Genomic DNA, 22,852 nt, shown 5'->3' with positions numbered 1-22,852 from the left:
TTGGCTTGTTTCTCTTTTGTATAGAAGAAGGCTACTGACGTATTTGAGTTAATTTTATACCCAGCCACTTTGCTGAAGGTGTTTATCAGGTTTAGTAGTTCTCTGGTGGAACTTTTCAGATCACTTAAATATACTATCATATCATCTGCAAATAGTGATATTTTGACTTCTTCTTTTCCGATCTGTATCCCTTTGATCTCATTTTGTTGTCTGATTGCTCTGGCTAGAACTTCAAGAACTATATTGAATAAGTAGGGAGAGAGTGGGCAGCCTTGTCTAGTCCCTGATTTTAGTAGGATTGCTTCAAGTTTCTCTCCATTTAGTTTAATGTTAGCAACTGGTTTGCTGTATATGGCTTTTACTATGTTTAGGTATGGGCCTTGAATTCCTATTCTTTCCAGGACTTTTATCATGAAGGGGTGTTGAATTTTGTCAAATGCTTTCTCAGCATCTAATGAAATGATCGTGTGGTTTTGTTCTTTCAGTTTGTTTATATAATGGATCACGTTGATTGTTTTCCGTATATTAAACCATCCCTGCATGCCTGGGATGAAGCCTACTTGATCATGGTGGATGATTGTTTTGATGTGCTCTTGGATTCGGTTTGCCAGAATTTTATTGAGTATTTTTGAGTCAATATTCATAAGGGAAATTGGTCTGAAGTTCTCTTTCTTTGTTGGGTCTTTGTGTAGTTTAGGTAAAAGAGTAATTGTAGCTTCATAAAAGGAATTCGGTAGCGCTCCATCTGTTTCAATTTTGTGGAATAATTTGAATAGTATGTGTGTGAGGTCTTCTATGAATTTCTAATAGATTTCTGCACTGTACCCATCTGGACCTGGGCTCTTTTTGGTTCGGAGACCTTTAATGACTGCTTCTATTTCCTTGGGAGTTATGGGGTTGTTTAAATGGTTTATCTGTTCTTGATTTAACTTCGGTACCTGGTATCTGTCTAGGAAATTGTCCATTTCCTGCAGATTTTCAAGTTTTGTTGAATATAGGCTATTGTAGTAGGATCTGATGCTTTTTTTGAATTTCCTCTGATTCTCTAGTATGTCTCCCTTTTCATTTCTGATTTTGTTAATTTGGACACACTCTCTGTGTCCTCTCTTTAGTCTGGCTAAAGGTTTATCTATCTTGTTGATTTTCTCAAAGAACCAACTTTTGGTTCTGTTGATTCTTTCTATGGATCTACTTGGTTGATTTAAGCTCTGAGTTTGATTATTTCCTGCCTTCCTGGGTGTATTTGCTTCTTTTTTTTCTGGAGCTTTTAGGTGTGCTGTCAAGCTACTGATATATGCTCTCTCCTGTTTCTTTCTGCAGGCACTCAGAGCTATGAGTTTTCCTCTTAGCACAGTTTTCATTGCGTCCCATAAGTTTGTGTATGTTGTACCTTCATTTTCCTTAAATTTTAAGCAGTCTTTAATTTCTTTCTTTATTTCTTCCTTGACCAGGTTATCATTGAGTAGAGCATTGTTCAATTTCCATGTATATGTGGGCGTTCTTCCCTTATTGTAATTTAAGACCAGCTTTAACCTGTGGTGGTCTGTTAGGACGTGTGGGATTATTTCTATCTTTCTGTATCTCTTGAGGCCTGTTTTATGAACAATTATATGTTCAATTTTGGAGATAGTACCATAAGGTGGTGAGAAGAAGGTAAATCCTTTGGTTTTAGGATAGAATGTTCTATTAATATCTATTAAGTCCATTTGGTTCATGACTTTTCTTAGTCTATCTATGTCTCTGTTTAATTTCTGTTTCCATGATTTGTCCATTGATGAGAGTGGGGTGTTGAAATCTCCTACTATTATTGTGTGAGGTGCAATGTGTGCTTTGATCTTTAGTAAGGTTTTTTTTTATGTCTGTAGATGCCCTTGTATTTGGAGCATAGATATTTAGGATTGCGAGTTCATCTTGGTGGATTTTTCCTTTGATAAATATAAAGTGTCCTTCCTTATCTTTTTTGATGACTTTTAGTTGAAAATCGATTTTATTTGATATTAGAATGGCTACTCCAGCTTGCTTCTTCAGACCATTTGCTTAGAAAGTTGTTTTCCAGCCTTTCACTCTGAGGTAGTGTCTGTCTTTGTCTCTGAGGTGTGTTTCCTGTAGGCAGCAGAAGACAGGGTCCTCATTGCGTATTCAATTTGTTAATCTATGTCTTTTTATTGGAGAGACCATTGATGCTGAGATATATTAAGGAATAGTGATTATTGCTTTCTGGTATATTCATATTTGGATGTGAGACTGTGTTTGTGTGCTATTCTTCTCTTTGTTTTGTTGCCAAGACGATTAGTTTCTTGCTTTTTCTAGGGTGTAGCTTGCCTCATTATGTTGGGCTTTACCATTTATTATCCTTTGTAGTGCTGGATTTGTAGAAAGATATTGTGTAAATTTGTTTTTGTCATGGAATATCTTGGTTTCTCCATCTATGTTAATTGAGAGTTTTGCAGGATACAGTAACCTGGGCTGGCATTTGTGTTCTCTTAGGGTCTGTATGACATCTGCCCAGGATCTTCTGGCTTTCATAATCAGTGGTGAGAAGTCTGGTGTGATTCTGATAGGTCTGCCTTTATATGTTACTTGACCTTTTTCCCTTACTGCTTTTAATATTCTTTCTTTATTTTGTGCATTTGGTGTTTTGACTATTATGTGACTGGAGGAGTTTCTTTTCTGTTCCAATCTATTTGGAGTTCTGGAGGCTTCTTGTATGTTTATGGGCATCTCTTTCTTTAGGTTAGGGAAGTTTTATTCTATGATTTTGTTGAAGATATTTACTGGTCCTTTGAGCTAGGAGTCGTCACTCTCTTCTATACCTACTATCCTTACGTTTGATCTTCTCATTGAGTCCTGGATTTCCTGTATGTTTTGGAACAGTAGCTTTTCCCGTTTTACATTTTCTTTGACCGTTGTGTGGATGATTTCGATGGAATCTTTTGCTCTTGAGATTCTCTCTTCTATCTCTTGTATTCTGCTGGTGATGCTTGTATCTATGGCTCCTTGTCTCTTCCTTTGGTTTTCTATATCCAGGGTTGTTTCCCTTTGTGCTTTCTTTATTGCTTCTATTTCTATTTTTAATTCCTTCAACTCTTTGATTGTGTTTTTCTGGATCTTTCAGGGATTTTTGTGATTCCTCTCTGTAGGCTTCTACTTTATTTATTTAAGTTTTCCTGCATTTCTCTAGGGGAGTTCTTCATTTCTTTCTTGAAGTCTTCCATCATCATGATCAAATGTGATTTAAAATCTAGATCTTGCTTTTCTGGTGTATTTGGATATTCAGTGTTTGCTTTGGTGGGAGAAGTGGGCTCTGATGTTGCCATGTAGTCTTGGTTTATGTTCCCTGTGTTCCTGTGCTTGCCTCTCACTATCAGGTTGTGTCTGGTGTTACCTTGTTCTGATATTTCTGACAGTGGTTAGACTGTCCTATAGGCCTGTGTGTCAGGAGTGCTGTAGACCTGTTTTCCTATTTTCTTTCAGCCAGTTGTGGGAACAGAGTGTTCTGCTTTCAGGTGTGTAGTCTTTCTTTCCTACTGGTCTTCAGCTGTTCCTGTGGGACTATGTCCTGAGTCCACCAGGCAGGTCACTTGGAGCAGAAATGTTGGTCCTACCTGTGGTCACGTGGCTCAAGTTGCTCGTGGGGCCTGCTTTTGAGTTCTCTGTGAAGGCAGCAACCAGGAGGGCCTGCGTCACCTTTTCCCAGAGCCCCTGTGCACTTGGGTCCCAGATGGTGTTAGGTGTTTTCCTCTGGAGTCAGAAATGTGGGCAGAGTGTAGTCTCTTCTGGCTTCCCAGGTGTGTTTACCCCTCTGAAGTTTTAGCTCTCCCTCCCATGGGATTTGGGTGCCGAAAACTGTTGATTGGTCCCTTCAAGTCTGGGCGGTGCCTGGACCATGGGCGGGGCTAAGAATTTGATGAAAAGCAGGCTGAGATATTGGGAGGGTTCCGAGAGAGTAAACAAAAGGGAAGAAAGGTAATTATAATCTCAAAAACAAAAACATTAAAAAGAATATGCAATCTGGTGGAGGCACAGATTGTGGATATGGAGTGGAAGCATCAGGTAATGATGCACAGTGGGCCTGTAGAACACATCTCAGAGGAAAGTATCTTCATGCATTTAAAAGCCTCTGCATATTGCTTGAGTACTCCAACGCTAAAAGAAAATTGTAAAAGACTGTGTAGTCTGTTGATGTGTCTTTAAGTTCAGTGTTTGGGTCTAACCCTTCAACAGCCTCCTATCTTTTAGAGAAGACAGTCCTTTCCTAATTTGCCAAAGTCACCACTTAAACTTTATCTGGATCTCAAAGGACAGAGAAGTTAGAAGAAATGGGAACGTGAAAAAAACAAATTAGGGCTGGAGAGATGGCTCAGCGGTTAAGAGCCTCAACAGCTCTTCCAGAGGTCCTGAGTTCAATTCCCAGCAACCACATGGTGGCTCACAACCATCTGTAAAGAGATCCGATGCCCTCTCCTGGTGACAGCTACAGTGTACTCATATATAATAAATGAATAAATCTTTAAAAAAACAAAACAAAACAAATTAGCACTGAGAGTGATTATGTGAAGAGACAGGAAGCGGTAAAGGAGAGAGAGGAGCCAATCTGGCTCTTATAACAACTTTTTCTCAGGTCAATTAACTGGGATTCCACAAAGAACTATGTTAATTTATGTTAATTGTGGAATATTTACATGCTATTATGTTAATATAATAAACTATTATATCAACTAAGAATGTTCTTCAAGGTTGGGACCCCCCTCCATGACATAATCCCTTTCTCTAGGTTCAACTCACATGGTCTAATTAGCTCTTACTATGACCAACCTAGGGATCAGTCTTCCAATTTATGAATACTTGTGGGCCATACTCAAGCCATATTCAGACCACAGCAGGAGTGATGATGATACAGCAGAGATGTAGGTTAGTCTCTGAAGAGAAGAGAACTCAGTTACTGAGGAAGTTGCCAAAAATTCTTATCTCAAAACAAAATGGATAGATATTCTATCAACTCTCTTAGCTTCACTTGAGATAATTATCAATATTGACATTAGCTATTCCTAGACAATGAACATGTTGTTTAAAGTGAGGCCATGTTAAGAGATGTGATAGCTGTAGGAGACATCTGGTCATATCTCTCTGAAGCCCTGTTGTGGGTTGACCTGATGCTGTATGTATTCTGATGTTAATTCTGTTTCTTCAAGAAGGGTTGCCCGCAAGGAACAGTCCATCATGTACTTAGGTGATCTCATGTGAAACTTCTCCCTATTTTAACCAGTCAATAATGGCTAGAGCTTGTGATTGGGCAGTGGAGGGGAAAGTTGGGACTGGAGGTTTGAAGGTAGGGGCAGGTCAGAAGAGGACAAGAGAGGAAAGAGAGAGGACAGAGGAAGAGGAGAAAGAAGCCTTGATGGACCAAAACCATGGCCAGGAGAAACTGCAAGTAGCAACAAGTCTTATAGCTGGGGAATAAGTTAGTATAGCATTAGATTTGCCCAATCCAGGCTATAGCTTATAATTATAATAACTGGATTGTGCATTTTTATATGGACTTATTTGCATTAGAAATTCTAGCAAAAAAGTCCTGGCCCCAATCCCTCTACAGGTACAGTAGCAATGTCAATAACAAAGGTCCCTCTCCAATCTCTGCTGCTGCAGGCAAGCACAGCCTTACAGTACAAGACAAAAGTTATGCTAGAATATTAGATCAGAGATCCTTTTGTGGACAAACTGTTGTGTCTTTTCCAAAACTCAAGCGACATCCTCCCCTGTTCCCTCTCCCCAGTGCCTTCCTGCCCGCCTCTTTCCAGAAAGTGGATAAACAAAGGTAACTGTGGAATTAGAGTTCCCCTCCCTATGGTCTCATTGCAGCTGTGAGCAAATCCAAGTAAACTTTGGATTATAAATTTACTTTTATCTAGTACCCTTCAGCCTGTGACATCCTAGCATGTTGGCTAGGTCAGGCTGGATAACATGGGGTGGAATCTTCCATCCCACTCTTGGAGACCTAAAAGACAGAGAACTTCTCTGTGTTACAGAATTGAAAGGTATGCATCTCCCTTCAGGGCCTCCTCGTGGCTGCCTATGATAGTAATGCTGTATGTTCCTAGACATTCAAGAGACTAAAAATGATCCCCTTCAGGACCTTCATTATGCTGTATTCCCTAACGAAGGCTCACTTTCCCTCTTCAAACCATGATGCTGTAACTCTCCAAGTAAACACTCAGGTGAAGAGTAGTTCCCCTCAGCTTTATTTCTATGAACCGTTATAATAACCAGTATTATTTTTAAAAGCTAAAAAGCTAAGAGCAGAATTTTTCTGTGCTAAAATAATCCAGTTGCCAATGCTTCCTATTAATGTTTTGGTATCATATAGTGTAGTGACAACAATGGGGATGAAGTATGGTTTGAGCTGAATCTCAGAAGTGCACACAAAGCTATATGTCTTAGATACGAAAAACTTTCACAATTACTACTAGTTCATATCCTAATTTTAAGACTCGAAGAAGCTACTATCCATTGGTTTATTTGTTGGTGGAGAAAGAGCAAATTAGGGAGAGTGGTAATTAGTCCTACATATCCACTCACTTAATAGGACTATGACCTTAGTAGATTAAAGAAAGGAAAAAGGTAGGGTAAGAGAACTTTAGTATCATAAGAGTCTCTAGAATGAGTTTACAGATATCCATTATATAATCTGCAGTCATATAATTAGTCTGACAATCAAAACTAAAACAAGCAGGGATCATGTAACAATAAAGGCAATATAACCTTGCCCAAGTACTTAACAACTAAACTTATAAACTAAAGAAATGTTATCATAGCTCTAGACTAGAGTCTAGAACTCTCCACTTATGATTATCAGAGGACCAAATCCACCATTGCTTATAACTTGTCAAGAACAATCTTATAGGGAACTTACATTAATAAAAGAAGCCTTACTAAAGCTCAAAGCATACATTGCACTTCACACAATAATAGTGGATGCCTTTAACATCCTACTTTCATCAATGGAAAGATCATGGAAACAGAAAATAAACAAAGACATAGAAAACTAACAGAAGTTATGAACCAAATGGATTTAAGGAATACCTATAGAACATTTTATCCTAAAACAAAAGAATATAACTACTTCTCAGCACCTCATGGTACCTTCTCCAAAACTGATGATATAATTGGTCACAAAACAGGCCTCAACACATACAAGAAGATTGAAATAATCCCTCTCATCTTATCAGATAACCAGGGACCAGATAAGGCTGGTCTTCAATAACAATAAAAACAACAGAAAGCCTATATACACATGGAGGCTGAACAATGCTTTACTCAATGATAACCTGATCAAGGAAGAAATGAAAAAAGAAATTAAAGTCTTTTTAGAATTTAATGAAAATGAAGGCACAACATACCCAAAAACTCATGGGACACAATGAAAGCAGAGCTAAGGGAAAATCCATAGCTCTGAGTGCCTCCAAAAAGAAACTGGAGAGAGAATACACTAGCAGCTTGGCAGCACACCTAAAAGCTCTAGAACAAAAAGAAGCAAATATATGCAAGAGGAGTAGATGGCAGGAAATAATCAAACTCAGGGCCGAATTCAACCAAGTAGAAAGAAAAGGAACTATACAAAGAATCAACAAAACCAAGAGCTGGAAAATCAGGAAGATAGATAAACACTTAGCCATACTAACTAGAGGGCCGAAGGAGAAGATTCAAATTAACAAAATCAGAAATGAAAAGGGAGATAGAACAACAGAATCTAAGAATTCAAAAAATCATCAGATCCTACTACAAAAGCCTATATTCAACAAAACTGGAAAATCTGGATGAAATGGATAATGTTCTAGACAGATATCAGGTACCAAAGTTAAATCAGGATCAGATAAACCATCTAAACAGTCCCATAACTACTAAAGAAATAGAAGCAGTTATTAAGTCTCCCAACCAAAAAACAAAACAAAACAAAACAAACAAAACAAAACAAAACAAAACAAAACAAAACAAAACAAAAAACCCACTCAGGACCAGATGAGTTTAGTGCCTAATTCTATTAGACTTTCATAGATCTAATACCAATACTGTCCAAACTATTCCACAAAATAGAAACAGAAGGAACACTACCCAATTCCTTCGATGATTATGCTTATACATAATCCATACAAAGATCAAAGAATGAAAAAGAACATCAGACCAATTTCCTTTATGAATATCGACACAAAAATATTCAATAAAAATTTCACAAACCAAATCCAAAAACACATCAAAATGGGGCAGGGGTGGTTCAATATACAGAAAACCATCAACATAATCCACTACATAAACAAACTCAAAGGAAAGAAAAACACATGATCATCTAATTAGATGCTGAGAAAGCATTTGACAAAATTCAACACTCCTTCATGTTAAAAGTCTTGGAAAGATCAGGAATTCAAGGACCATATCTAAACATAGTAAACTCAATACACAGAAACCAGTAGCCAACATCAAACTAAATGGAGAGAAACTTGAAGCAATACCACTAAAATCTGTTGAAGGGCATCTGGGTTCTTTCCAGCTTCTGGCTATAATAAATAAGGCTGCTATGAACATAGTGGAGCATGCGTCTTTGTTGTATGTTGGAGCATCTTTTGGGTATATGCCCAAGAGAGGTATAGCTGGGTCCTCAGGTAGTTCAATGTCCAATTTTCTGAGGAACCTCCAGACTGATTTTCAGAGAGGTTGTACCAGTAACCCAACCACAAAAGAGCACACCTAATATGCACTCATTCATAAGGGGATATTAGTCTAAAAGCTCAAAATACCCAAGATGCAATCCATAGACTACAGGAAGCTCAAGAAGAAGGATGACCAAAATGCAGATGCTTCCACTCCTTCTTAAAAGGGGGAACAAAAATATCCATAGGAGGAGATATGGAGGTGAAGTTTAGAGCAGAGACTGAAGGAACGGCATTCCGAGCCTGCCCCACATGTGGCCCATATATATATAGCCACCAAAACTAGATAAGATTGATGAAGCTAAAAAGTGCATGCTGAAAGGGACCGGATATAGATCTCTCCTGAGAGACCCAGCCAGAGCATGTCAAATACAGAGTTTAATGCTAGCAGCAAACCACTGAACTGAGAACGGGACGCCCTTTGGGAAAACTAGAGGAAGGAGTGAAAGAGCTGAAGAGACTTGCAACCCCATAAGAACAACAATGCCAACGAACCAGAGTTTCCAGGGACTGAACCACTACCCAAAGACTATACATGGACTGACCCAGGATTCCAACTGCATATGTAGCAGAGAATAGCCTTCTTGGGTACCAGTGGAAGGGGAAGCCCTTGGTCCTGCCAAAGTTTGACCCCCAGTGCAGGGGAATGTTGGGGGGGCCAGAAAGGGAGGGTGGATGGGGAGAAGAACACCCTTATAGAAGGGGAGGAATGAGGGGGCTTATGGACAGGAAACTGGGAATAACATTTGAAATGTAAATAGAGAAATATATCATAAAAAAAAGGAAAAAATGTGAACTCGTGAAATGAGAAAGATAGCAGGACAGCTGTGCTTGGAGAATGACATTCTATATCCTTCACTGTGGTGTCTCAGCCAGTAGGCTGAAAGTACAAACTTTGTTTCTGATGAACAGTGTGGGACTGCTGGTACTGAGGGCAGAGATATGTGTGGATCCCTGGGGTTCCTGCAGAAACATGTGACTTCTGGGCAGGCATCTCTTACCACGCAGCTGCTGTAAGGTGTGGAGGCAGTAATGCTGCCCAGAGCCTATAAGCATAGCCATTGAGCCTGGTGGTCAGCACTGATGATGGGGATGTATGGTTTCCTGGAACTCCTGCAGAAACAGGTCTTTGCTAAAGAGGCAGGCCCTAGGACCACTCAATCAGCACTAGCAAAGTTCCACTGCAGCTGTGGCCTGTGCTGATTGACCTGCTGGGAAGACTGCTGGACTCAAGAGGCTATAAACACAAAGGTCCAGTCTGGAGAGCTTGGGGTGGCAGACAGTGAATGCAGGGAAGTGTGAAGTAGTCAGAAGCTCACATAGAACCTGCTCTTGGAAGCTCTATCCAGCTGCAACATCACCCTGATTCCAGATAGCAGCAGGATATCCCAGAAGAGTTCTGTCATGGTCTAGTAATGGTGGTTCAGAAACCAGAAACCTTGAACCAGAGCAATAACTCATTGCAACAAATATTTGCATGCAAAGCTGCAGGTGTCATTCTCTATAATATATTTATGTTAATAAAATATGAACATATGTACAATTATATATTATACTTATTTTCTTATATTATACTATATATAGTAGCACATTGCAGTTTCCAATGACAAACAAACATTGTATCGAGAGTTGGAAAAGATAGGGGAATGGAGTGATCAGTGAACAGTGTGAGAGAAGGCTATAGTGAATGGGGATATGTAGTTGCTAAATAGGGAAGACAGGGTGGTGTGTAGTATCCTGGAGCTTGCACTCTGACTCAGTCCCTAAACATGCTGCCCAGCCACAAATATAACCTTTGTTATGAGCAATGACAGGGTGTATAAGATGAACAAAGGTTCATTTCTGGATTGGATCTTCTTGAAAGGCCTCTATGGTTACTGCTGCCCCAAAGCCCACTTTGGTATTCGTGGTCCACGGCCCCAGGTTATGTTGAAGCTGGAGGTGCATGCAGATATCCATGGTCCTAAGCACCTGGGAGCCTTCTTGATGTCCCTGGCCTAAGTTACCATCAAAGACCTTATGAATGTCCCTTGTCTGGGTCACTACCTGAAGTCATTTTTGATGTTTGCGGACCATACTTCTCCTTGGGGCCATGTTGTTGTGAGTGACTTGGACAGCCATCTAAAGCTATAATGATGTCTGGGTCTGCACTTCCAATCAAGGGGTATATCTGGGTCTTACTGCAGCCAGTTTCTCCCATAGCCATAACCAAAACCACTAGACAAGAAAGTTCACTGTTGAGTACCCCTCATAACACTTGGTTGTTTGCTTTTATTTAATTTATTATTTTCTTAATATCTCTTAATAAAATTTGCCTCTGCTTTGTTTATTCACAGAACTACCTATGCCATGAACCACCACTGACTTTGAACAGATGAACTTTGGAGCCACTGTCCCAGGTCAATCTTGGTGACTGAGTGTTTGGCATCCTAGGTCCTTAGACTAAGCACAGCTGAGCCAAGAACTCTCCTATTGTGCTGAAAAGAAGGAAGAAGGAGGAGGAGGAGGAGGAGGAAAGGAGGAGAAGTAGGAGGAGGAGAAAGAAAAATCTCATACAAATTTCACTGATGCTCTCAATATTTTTCATGTAAATAAGATATTTAGGTTTCAGAATAAAATAATTAATGAAATAGTCAAATAGAAACTGAGGTATTCTGCAAATAAAGCACCTGGTGATTTTGATTTTTTTCTTGTTTCACTTAAAATCAAATAATGGTTGCCTTGTGAATCTGAGACTTTACTTTAATGAGAAGTTATATATGATATTAACCATAAAATAAAAATCTGTAACACAGTAAATCTATTTACAAGGAAAATTCATAGAAAATTTACAGCTTCAGAGAAGTAATTCTTAGTTGTCTTTAAAAATGTTTTACTACAAATTCCACAAGATAATTGATAAACTCAAAATTTATTAACAAATTAATTTTTCCACGATATAGCAAAGATACAAGTACTTAGGTATAGCATAGTGGTGGAGAGCTTGCTTAGAGTGGGCCACTATACCTAGCCTTCTTACTTTTTATCATTTTTTATTGGATATTTTCTTTGTTTATATTTCAAATGCTACCCCCTTTCCCAGTTTACCCTCTGGAAACCCCCATCCCACCCTTACTCCCTCTGCTTCTATGAGAATGCTCCCTCACTCACCCATCTATTCCTTCCCACCTCCCCGCCCTGGCATTCCCCTACACTGGGGAATCTAGCTTTCACAGGACCAAGTCCCTCTCCTCCCATTGATAACCTGGCAAGGCCAAGGCCATCCTCTGCTACATACGCAGATGCAGCCATCAATCATTCCATGTGTGTTCTTCGGTTGGTGGTTTAGTCCCTGGGAGCTCTGGGTTGTCTGGTTGATTACTATTGCTGTTCTTCCTATGGGGTTGCAAACCCCTTCCAGCTATTTCAGTTTTTTCTCTAACTCCTCCATTGGAGACCCTGTTCTCAGCCAATGGTTAGCTGCAAGCATCTGCCTCTGTATTTGTCAGGCTCTGGCAAAGCCTCTCAGGAGACAGTTAGCTAGGCTCCTGTCAGCATACATTTCTTGGCATCAGCAATAGTGTCTGGGTTTGGTGTCTGTATGTGGGATGGATCCCCAGGTATGGCAGGCTCTGGATGGCCTTTCCTTCAGTCTCTGTTTCAAACTTTGACTCTGTATTTCCTCCTATGAATATTTTTGTTTCCCCTTTTAAGAAGGACTGAAGCATCTACACTTTGGTCTTCCTTCTTCTTGAGCTTCATGTGATGTGTAAATTGTATCTTGGGTAGTCTGAGCTTTTAGGCTAATATCCACTGATCAGTGAGTACATACCATGTGTGTTCTTTTGTGATTGGGTTCCCTCATTCAGGATCATATTTTCTAGTTCCATCCATTTGCCTAAGACTTTTATGAAGTCATTGTTTTTAATAGCGGAGTAGTATTCCATTGTGTAAACGTACCACATTTTCTGTACCCATTCCTCTGTTGTGGGACATCTGGGTTCTTTCAAGCTTCTGGCTATTATAAATAAGGCTGCTATGAACATAGTGGAGCATGTGTCCTTATTATATGTTGGAGCATCATTTGGTTATATGCCCAGGAGTGGAATAGCTGGGTCCTCAGGTAGTACTATGTCCAATTTTCTGAGAAATCTGCAGATGGATTTCCAGAGTGGTTGTACCAGCTTGCAATCCCACCAACTGTGGAGGAGTGTTCCTCTTTCTTCACATCCTTGCCAGCATCTGCTGTCACCTGAATTTTTGATCCTTGCCATTCTGACTGGTGTGAGCTGGAATGTCAAGTTTGTTTTGATTTGCATTTCCCTGATGACTAAGGATGTTGAACATTTCTTTTTTTTTTTTTATTAACTTGAGTATTTCTTATATACATTTTGAGTGTTATTCCCTTTCCCGGTTTCCGGACAAACATCCCTCTCCCCCCTCCCCTTTCTTATCGGTGTTCCCCTCCCCATCCTCCCCCCATTGCCGCCCTCCCCCCAAAATCTAGTTCACTGGGGGTTCAGTCTTAGCAGGACCCAGGGCTTCCCCTTCCACTGGTGCTCTTACTAGGATATTCATTGCTACCTATGAGGTCAGAGTCCAGGGTCAGTCCATGTATAGTCCTTAGGTAGTGGCTTAGTCCCTGGAAGCTCTGGTTGCTTGGCATTGTTGTACATATGGGGTCTCGAGCCCCTTCAAGCTCTTCCAGTTCTTTCTCTGATTCCTTCAACGGGGGTCCTATTCTCAGTTCAGTGGTTTGCTGCTGGCATTCGCCTCTGTGTTTGCTGTATTCTGGCTGTGTCTCTCAGGAGCGATCTACATCCGGCTCCTGTCGGCCTGCACTTCTTTGCTTCATCCATCTTGTCTAATTGGATGACTGTATATGTATGAGCCACATGTGGGGCAGGGTCTGAATGGGTGTTCCTTCTGTGTCTGTTTTAATCTTTGCCTCTCTATTCCCTGCCAAGGGTATTCTTGTTCCCCCCCCCCTTTTTTTTCTTGGTTCTTTTTTTCGGAGCTGGGGACCGAACCCAGGGCCTTGCGCTTCCTAGGTAAGCACTCTACCACTGAGCTAAATCCCCAGCCCCTCTTGTTCCCCTTTTAAAGAAGGAGTGAAGCATTCACATTTTGATCATCCATCTTGAGTTTCATTTGTTCTAGGCATCTAGGGTAATTCAAGCATTTTGGCTAATAGCCACTTATCAATGAGTGCATACCATGTGTGTTTTTCTGTGATTGGGTTACCTTACTCAGGATGATATTTTCCAGTTCCAACCATTTGCCTAAGAATTTCAAAAAGTCATTGTTTTTGATAGCTGAGTAATATTCCATTGTGTAGATGTACCACATTTTCTGTATCCATTCCTCTGTTGAAGGGCATCTGGGATCTTTCCAGCTTCTGGCTATTATAAATAAGGCTGCGATGAACATAGTGAAGCACGTGTCTTTTTTATATGTTGGGGCATCTTTTGGGTATATGCCCAAGAGAGGTATAGCTGGATCCTCAGGCAGTTCAATTTTCTGAGGAACCTCCAGACTGATTTCCAGAATGGTTGTACCAGTCTGCAATCCCACCAACAATAGAGGAGTTGAACATTTCTTTAGGTGCTCCGTGGCCATTCAACATTCCTCAGTTGAGAATTCTTTGTTTAGATCTGTAGCCTATTTTTAATAGTGTTATTTGGTTCTCTGGAGTCTAACTTCTTGAGTTCTTTGTATATATTGAATATTAGTCCTCTATCATATGTGGGATTGGTAAAGACCTTTTCCCAGTCTGTTGGTTTCCATTTCATCCAATTGACAGTGTCCTTTAAAGGCCTTACAGAAGCTTTGCAGTTTTGTGAGGTCCCATTTGTCGATTCTTGATCTTAGAGCCTAAGACATTAGTGTTTTGTTCAGGAAAATTTCCCCAGTGCCTATGTGTTCCAGATTCTTCCCCACTTTTTTTCTATTAGTTTGAGTGTATCTGGGTTTATGTGGAGGTTCTAGATCCACTTGGACTTAAGCTTTGTACATGGTGATAAGAATGGATTGATTTGCATTATTCTACATGCTGACCACCAGTTGAACCAGCAGAATTTGTTGAAAATGCTGTCTTTTTTTCACTAGATGGTTTTAGCTCCTTTGTCAAAGATCAAGTGACCATAGGTGTATGGGTTCATTTCTGGGTTTTTAATTCTATTCCATTGATCCATTGATACATTGTCTCTGTATCAATATCATATAGTTTTTTTTTAACACTGTTGCTTGAGGTTAGGGATGGTGATTCCCTTAGAAGTTCTTTTATTGTTGAGAATAGTTTTCAATGTCCTGTTTTTTTTTTTTTGCTATTCCAAATGAATTTGCAAATTGCTCTTTCTAATTCTGTGAAGAATTGAGTTGGGATTTTGATGGGGATTGTAATGAATCTGTAGATTGCTTTCAGCAAGGTCCATTTTTACAATATTAATCCTGCCAATCCATGAGCACGGTAGATCTTTCTATCTTTTGAGATCTTCTTCAATTTCATTCTTCAGAGACTTGAAGTTCCTGTCATATAGTTCTTTTACTTGCTTGGTTAGAGTCACCCCAAAGGTATGTTATATTATTTGTGACTTTTGTGAAGGGTGTCCTTTCCTTAATTTTTTCTCAGTCTATTTATCCTTTGAGTAGAGGAAGGCTACTGATTTGTTTGAGTTAATTTTATATCCAGTCACTTTCCTGAAGTTATTCATCAAGCTTAGTAGTTCTCTGGTGGAACTTTTGGGGTAAGTATACGATCATATCATCTGTAAATAGTGATATTTTGACTTCTTCCTTTCCAATTTGTATCCCTTTGACCTCCTTTTGTTGTCTGATTGCTTTGGCTAGGACTCCAAGTACTATATTGAATAATTAGGAAGAAGAGTTGGCAGCCTTGTCTAGTGCCTGAATTTAGTCAGATTGTTTCAACTTCTCTCCATTTATTTTGATGTTGGCCACTGGTTTGCTGTTTATTGCTTTTACTGTGTTTAGGTATGAGCCTTGCGTTCCTGATCTTTCCAAGACTTTTTACCGTGTAGGAGTGTTGAATATTGTCAAAAGCTTTCTCAGTATCTGATGGGATGATCGTGGTTTTTTTTTTTTTTTTGAGTTTGTTCATATAGTAGATTATGTTGATGGGTTTCCTGCATCCATGGTAAGAAGCCTACTTGAAAATTCTTATACTAAGGTATTACCCAGGAACTGAGTTACAGTATTAAATAGCCTCCATTGTCTTATTACTAATCTTAAAGAGAATCTATACATAGTTTTAAGAAAAAAATCCCCCAATATTGCTAATTTATAAAGATTTGTTTTAAAGTCAGAAATAAATGTTAAGAGCCTATCAAGTGCTTTTCTGTATCAAGTGAGGTAACACTATAATTTTACCAATTAAAATAAATTTTTATTTTGGAGTGTAAAGCTTACATGATTATATTTATACAATTATTAATATTTTAAATACATTGTTAGATTTGGAGAGCTACTGATGTTTTGTTCATTTGTTTTCAGGTTTTAGAATTTTTCCATTACTTACCATAGATGGTCTGATACCACCTTGACTGCTACTAAGATTATCATTCTGTTCTAGTTCTAAAATAAAAAGAAATACTAACCTCATGAATCTAAGTAACTTTTGATTTTCTGCCTAGAATAAATTGGACTAAATAGGAATTTACAATTCCTCAAAAGTTTGGTAGGATTGGTTCATAAACTTACCCTGCTCTAGTGCTTTTTGTGAAAAGGGATCCCAGAGTGTTCTTACATACAGCATTGATGGGCCTCTTTTAGTTAGGATGTCAAGCTTTTGAGACAGTACTTTTTTTCAGTATAGCTTCTGTTTTCTAATGTGTTTGTTGTTTCTGTGGTATGGCCAGCATGTTGGCAAGTGTGTCTTGCTAGTGACATTTACGCTGCCTTCATTAAAGATGGACACTGGCATAGATCCAAGAAGAGCTGACCCAGTGACAACTTAAACCAGCAAGTGATAGGTGTTAAAATCCCTCTGTTGACTAAAAAATACTGGTACTGTGGCTGAACCACACCATGATTCTTCTCACTGACTAGACTGGAAATATAGCTACTTACTATACCAAAACTTGTTTCAAACATTGTAAGAGTGAAAACTAACCTAAAAGGGAAATGAAAATGGAGAAAACAAAAGAAAATTTCAAAATAACACATATTACATCTGAAAACAAAATAAAATTTCAAAATAACACATATTACATCTGTATAATACCTAAATGAAATGAATAATTTTATATGGAAAGATAATGTTTCAAAATGTGTCAGACACTTGGTAGGTTTTATTTTGCTGTTTGGATTTTTTTTAACAGATAGTATTTGTTTGTGTAGTTCTGGTTATCTATACATAAACTCATTATATAGTGATCCACCTGCCTCTGCCTCCCACGTGCTGGCAATAAAAGTGTGCCCCACCATGCATGGCTGAACTTGGTGGTTTTTAGCACGATATGGTTCATCTACAGAGCTGTGGTAAATGCTGCATACTTCAGAAAGTCTATTAGTCATTATGAGAGGAGTTGGGCACTGTGTTGGGAGGGCAAGCTGCCCTTGTTGCATGAGTTATGCTTCTGCCTGGGAGATAGAGTCTAGGCTTATCTCTCACCTACCTCACACCATCAATGATCTCATGCATTGCTTTCTGACACAACTTCAGGCAACAGGGATAGACAGGCTGGAAACAAGAGACCCTTACTTAAGTTGTGGTTCTGCTGTTGCATGTCATAAAACACTCTACAAATTGCTTTCCAGTTTCCTTGTGTGACATGGTTTCAGTAGGACCTGCTCATCTCTAATTATATAAATACCCAATTGTCAATGATTCCAAAATGAGGAGACTCAATAAAAAAAGATGGCTTTGGTTTTAGCCTTTATCAACAGAGATGAAAGTTTATGATGGAAATTACTATCTGCATTACTGGCAAGGTGGTTTAGTTGGTAAAGCATGTGCAAGCATGTGGACCCAAGTTCCTACCCATAGCATACACATTAAAAATCTTATGTAATGTGGTATGCATCTGTCCCTGTAGTGCTTGTGGGGCAGTTAGGAGGATCTCTGGATCTTGCTGACCATCTAGTCTATTGATTGGTGAGTTCTGGGTTCAGTAAGAGGCTTTGTCTCAAAAAATAAGACCTCCAACATCCCTATGCACACAAAGAACAAATATGATCAAGAAATAAAAAAAGAATGAATGCCAAAATGGAGACTGTAAAAACACAAACATTTAAAAAATATATGTATAATATGAAAATATAATTTAATAAAGAGAGAATTTTGGAAAAAAAGGAAGGCCAAAATAAAGCTGGAATTTAAAAATTTAGTTGATATATAAAAAAATGCAATGAAAAGCCTCACCAATAGGATGGATCAGTCAGAAAAAGATATATTGCTTTATATTTTATGGTCATTTAGGTTAGTGACCTCATAAGGCTCCTTATAAGTGCTGAAAGCCAGTCACCAGGAGTGCTGACATACCTGCAAGCAGAGGTGAGACCAGCTCTTCTGCTCTTCGTGACCCACCTAGAGGCCTCAGGACACACAAACCCAGGAGTAGTCTGGGACAGGACCCTTCAGGTTTCTGCCTAGATCTGGAGCTGACGTGGTTGCACAGCTCTCTGTACCCAGATCTGGCTGAAAGACAACAGGTCTACAGGAGTGCTGACACACGGGCTTACAGGAGGGTCAAGTCCCTGTTAGAGACAGCAAGACAAGCTAACACCAGAGACAACCTGATGGTGAGAGGCAAGCTCAGGAACCTAAGCAAAGAAACTAAGACTACTTGGCATCATCACAGCCCAGTTCTCCCATGAAAGCAGATATGAGATATCCAAACATGCTGGAAAGCAAGATTTACACTCCACGATGTCAATAGAGGACTTTACGAAGGACATAAATAACTTCCTTAAAAAAATACAGGACAGCACAGGTAAAGAGGAAGAAGCATTTAATGAGGAAACACAAAAACCCCTTAAAGAATTACAGGAGAAATCCCATGGGGGAGAGAGCTGGACCCTCAGAAGTGTGGACACTCCTGAGAGCTCAGAGAAGACTATACTCTGCCCTCATTCCTGACCCAAGTATAAATCGCCTAGTGCCATCTGTGCCCCCTGGGTACAGGGACCTAGGAGCAGTCAGGGGAAGGACCCTTCAGGTTTCTGCCTGTGTCTAGAGCTGAAAGCCAGTCACCAGGAGAGCCTACACATCTGAGAGCAGAGGCAAGACCAACTTTTCTGCTCCAAGTGACCTGCCTGGTGGACTCGGGACACACAAAGGCAGAAGTCCTCTGGGACAGGACACTTCCAGTTTCTGGCTGTGCCCGGACTGAACTGAACAACTCCCGGGGCCAAATCCCAAGGGAGAGAGAGGTGAACACCCAGATGTTTGGACAATCCTGAGACTGCAGGACAGTCTGCCACTTCTGCTCACCTCTCCCACATCTCTGGTCCAAGAGGAAACTGCATTGTGCCTCTGGATACAGGAATATAGAAGCAGTCAGTTTCAGGAACCTGCTGGTTACAGCCTGTGCCCAGAACTGAACTGAACCAGTCACACAGCTCCCTGAACCCAAATCCTATGGGGAAGAGAGCTGGACCCTCAGAAGTGTGGACAATCCTGAGGTCTCGGAGGAGACTATTCTCTGCTAACATTCCTGATCCAAGAGGAAATCACCTAGTGCTCCTAGGCAGAAGGACCTAGGAGCAGTCAGAGGCAAGACCCTTCGGGTTTCTGCCTGTGCCTAGAGCTGAAAGCCAGTCCCCAAGAGTGCCTACACACCTGAAGGCAGAATTCTTTGTTCCCAGATCCCAGTGAAAGAAAACAGGTCTACAGGAGTGCTGACACACTGACCTACAGAAGGTTCAAGCCACTGTCAGAAACAGCAAGAAAAGCTAACACCAGAGACAACCGGATAGCAAGAGGTAAGCACAGGAACCTAACCAACAGAAGTCAAGACTACTTGGTATCATTAGAGCCTAGCTCTCCCACCAAAGCAAATACTGAATATCCAAACACACAAGAGAAGCAAGATTTAGATATAAAATCACATTTTATGATAATGATGGAGAACTTTAAGAAGGATATAATAACTCCCTTAAAGAAATAAAGAACAACACAAGTAAACAAGTAGAAGCCCTTAAAGAGGAAACACAAAAATCCCTTAAAGAATTACAGGAAAACACAAACAAACAAGTGAAAGGAATTGAACAAAACCATTCAGGATTTAAAAACTTGAAATAGAAACAATAATGAAAGCACAAAGGAAGGCAAACCTGGAGATAGAAAACCTAGGGAAGAGACCAGAAGTCATACAGAATACAAGAAATAGAAGAGAGAATCTCAGGGGCAGAAGATACCATAGAAAACATAGACACAACCAACAAAGATAATGTAAAATACAAAAAGTTCCAAGCCCAAATCATCCAGGAAATCCAGGACACAATGAGAAGATCAAACCTAAGGATAATAGGTATGGAAGAGAGCGAAGACTCCCAACTTAAAGGGCCAGTAAATACCTTTGACAAAGTTATAGAAGAAAACTTCCCTAAACTAAAGAAAGAGATGCTCATAAACATACAAGAAGCCTATAGAACTCCAAGTAGATTGGACCACAAAAGAAATTCCTCCCATTACAAATAGTCAAAACACCAAATGCCCAAAGGAAATAAAGAATATTGAAATCAGTAAGGGAAAAAGGTCAAGTAACATATAAAGGAAGACCTATAAGAATTACACCTTTTTCACAACAGGTTTGCTGTCAGAACACAGGTGTTGTGAAAGCCACCGCTAATTCAAAGCAAAAATGGGCAAGGAAAAGACTTACATAGTTGTAATTGGACACGTAGATTCGGGCAAGTCCACCACAACCAGGCACCTGATCCACAAATGTAGTGGAATCGACAAAAGAACCACTGAAAAGTTTGAAAAGGAAACTGCCGAGATGGGAAAAGGCTCCTTTAACTATGCCTGGGTCTTGGACAAACTGAAAGCTAAGCGTGAGCATGATATCATTATTAACATCTCATATGGAAATTTGAGAACAATAAGTACTATGTGACACAGGACACAGAGATTTCATCAAGAACATGATTATAGGCACATCTCAGGCTGACTGTGCTGTCCTAATTGTTGCTGCTGGTGTTGGAGAATTTGAAGCTGGTATCTCCAAGAATGGGCAGACCCATGAGCGTGCTTTTCTGGTGAAACAGCTAATTGTTGGTGTCAACAAAATGGATTTCACTGAGTCACCATGCAGTCAGAAGAGATATGAGGAAATCGTTAAGGAAGTCAGTACCTACATTAAGAAAATTGGCTACAACGCTGACACATTAGCATTTGTGCCAATTTCTGGTTGGAATGGTGACAACATGCTGGAGCCAAGTGCTTATATGCCTTGGTTCAACGGATGGAAAGTCACCCGCAAAGATGGCAGTGCCAGTGGTACCACACTGCTGGACGCTTTGGACTGCATTCTGCTGCCAACTCGTCCAACTGACAAGCCTCTGCGACTGCCCCTCCAGGATGTCTATAAAATTGGGGGCATTGGCACTGTCCCCATGGGCTGAGTGGAAACTGGTGTTCTCAAACCTGGCATGGTGGTTACCTTTGCTCCAGTCAATGTAACAACTGAAGTCAAGTCTGTGGAAATGCACCATGAAGCTTTGAGTGAAGCTCTGCCTGGAGACAATGTGGCCTTCAATGTAAAGAACATGTCTGTCAAAGATGTTAGATGTGCCAATGTTGCTGGTGACAGCAAAAATGACCCACCAATGGTGGCAGCTGGCTTCACTGATTATCCTGATTATCCTGAACCATTCAGGCCAAATTAGTGCTGGCTATGCTCCTAGTCTGGATTGTCACGTGGCTCACATAGCATGCAAGTTTGCCGAGCTTAAAGAGAAGATAGATCATTGTTCTGGTAAGAAACTAGAAGATTGCCCCAAATTCTTGAAGTCTGGTGATGCTGCCATTGTTGACATGGTCCCTGGAAAGCCCATGTGTGTTGAGAGCTTCTCTGATGATCCTCTACTTGGTCATTTTGCTGTTTGTGACATGAAGCAGACAGTTGCTGTGGGTGTCATCAAAGCTGTGGAAGAAGGCTGCAGTAGCTGGCAAAGTCACCAAGTCCACCCAGAAAGCTCAGAAGGCTAAATGAATATTATCCCTAACACCTGCCACCCTAGTCTTAATTAGTGGTGGAAGAACGGTTTCAGAAGTGTTTGTCTCAATTGGCCTTTTAAGTTTAATAGTAAAAGACTGGTTAATGATAACAATGCATCGTAAAACCGTCAGAAGGAAAGAATGTGTTGTGGGCCAATTTTTTTGGTGTGTGGCAGTTTTAAGTTATTAGTTTTCAAAATCAGTACTTTTAAATGGAAACAACTTGACCAAAAATCTGTCACATGAGGTTGGGGATTTACAGTGGTAGAGCACTTGCCTAGCAAGCGCAAGGCCCTGGGTTCGGTCCCCAGCTCCAAAAAAAAAGAAAAAGGAAAAAAAACCTGTCACAGAATTTTGAGACCCATTAAAACAAGGTTAATGAGAAAAAAAAAGAATTATGCTAGACTTCTCACCAGAGACTATGAAAACCAAAAGACCCTGGGCAGATGGCATACAGACTCTAAGAGAACACAAATGCCAGCCCAGGCTACTATATCCAGCAAAACTCTCAATTAACATAGATGGAGAAACCAAGATATTCCATGACAAAACCAAATTTACACAATATCTTTCTACAAATCCAGCGTTACAAATGATAATAGATGGAGATCTCCAACACAAGGAGGGAAACTACACCCTAGATAAAGCAAGAAAGTAATCTCCTTGCAACAAAACCAAAAGAAGAGAGATACACAAACATAATTGCAACTCTACCAACGAAAATAACAGGAAGCAAAAATCACTATTCCTTAATATCTCTTTACATCAATGACTTCAATTCTCCAATAAAAAGACATATACTAACAGACTAGATATGTAAAGAGGACCCAGCATTTTGCTGCATACAGGAAACATACCTCAGAGACAAAGCAGACACTATGTCAGAGTAAAAGGCTAGAAAACAACTTCCTAATCAAATGGTCTAAAGAAGCAAGCTGGAGTAGCTATTCTAATATCAAGTAAAATGGACTTTCAACCAAAAGTCATC

The 22,852-nt window shown here is 40.0% G+C and overlaps 1 protein-coding gene and 1 pseudogene across 2 annotated transcripts in view; one reads left to right on the top strand and one right to left on the bottom strand.

Annotated features, from left to right (window-relative positions):
* The window catches only part of Il36g (interleukin 36, gamma), a 30,225-nt gene extending 9,612 nt beyond the window's left edge, over window positions 1-20,613 (bottom strand). For both annotated transcript variants that reach the window (XM_087653749.1, XM_087653751.1), the window contains exon 1: window positions 20,528-20,613. The gene's annotated coding sequence lies outside the window, so the exon portion shown is untranslated. The remainder of the gene's footprint in view (window positions 1-20,527) is intronic.
* Eef1a1-ps19 (eukaryotic translation elongation factor 1 alpha 1, pseudogene 19) lies at window positions 20,507-21,943 on the top strand (annotated as a pseudogene).
* The last annotated feature ends 909 nt before the right edge of the window (window positions 21,944-22,852 follow it).

The sequence above is a fragment of the Rattus norvegicus genome, chromosome 3 (genome assembly GCF_021556685.1).
Source record: "Rattus norvegicus strain SHRSP/BbbUtx chromosome 3, alternate assembly SHRSP_T2T, whole genome shotgun sequence".
Taxonomy (NCBI): domain Eukaryota; kingdom Metazoa; phylum Chordata; class Mammalia; order Rodentia; family Muridae; genus Rattus; species Rattus norvegicus.
Note: the sequence above shows the minus strand (reverse complement) of the source record. Positions and strands in the feature narration are given on the sequence as shown.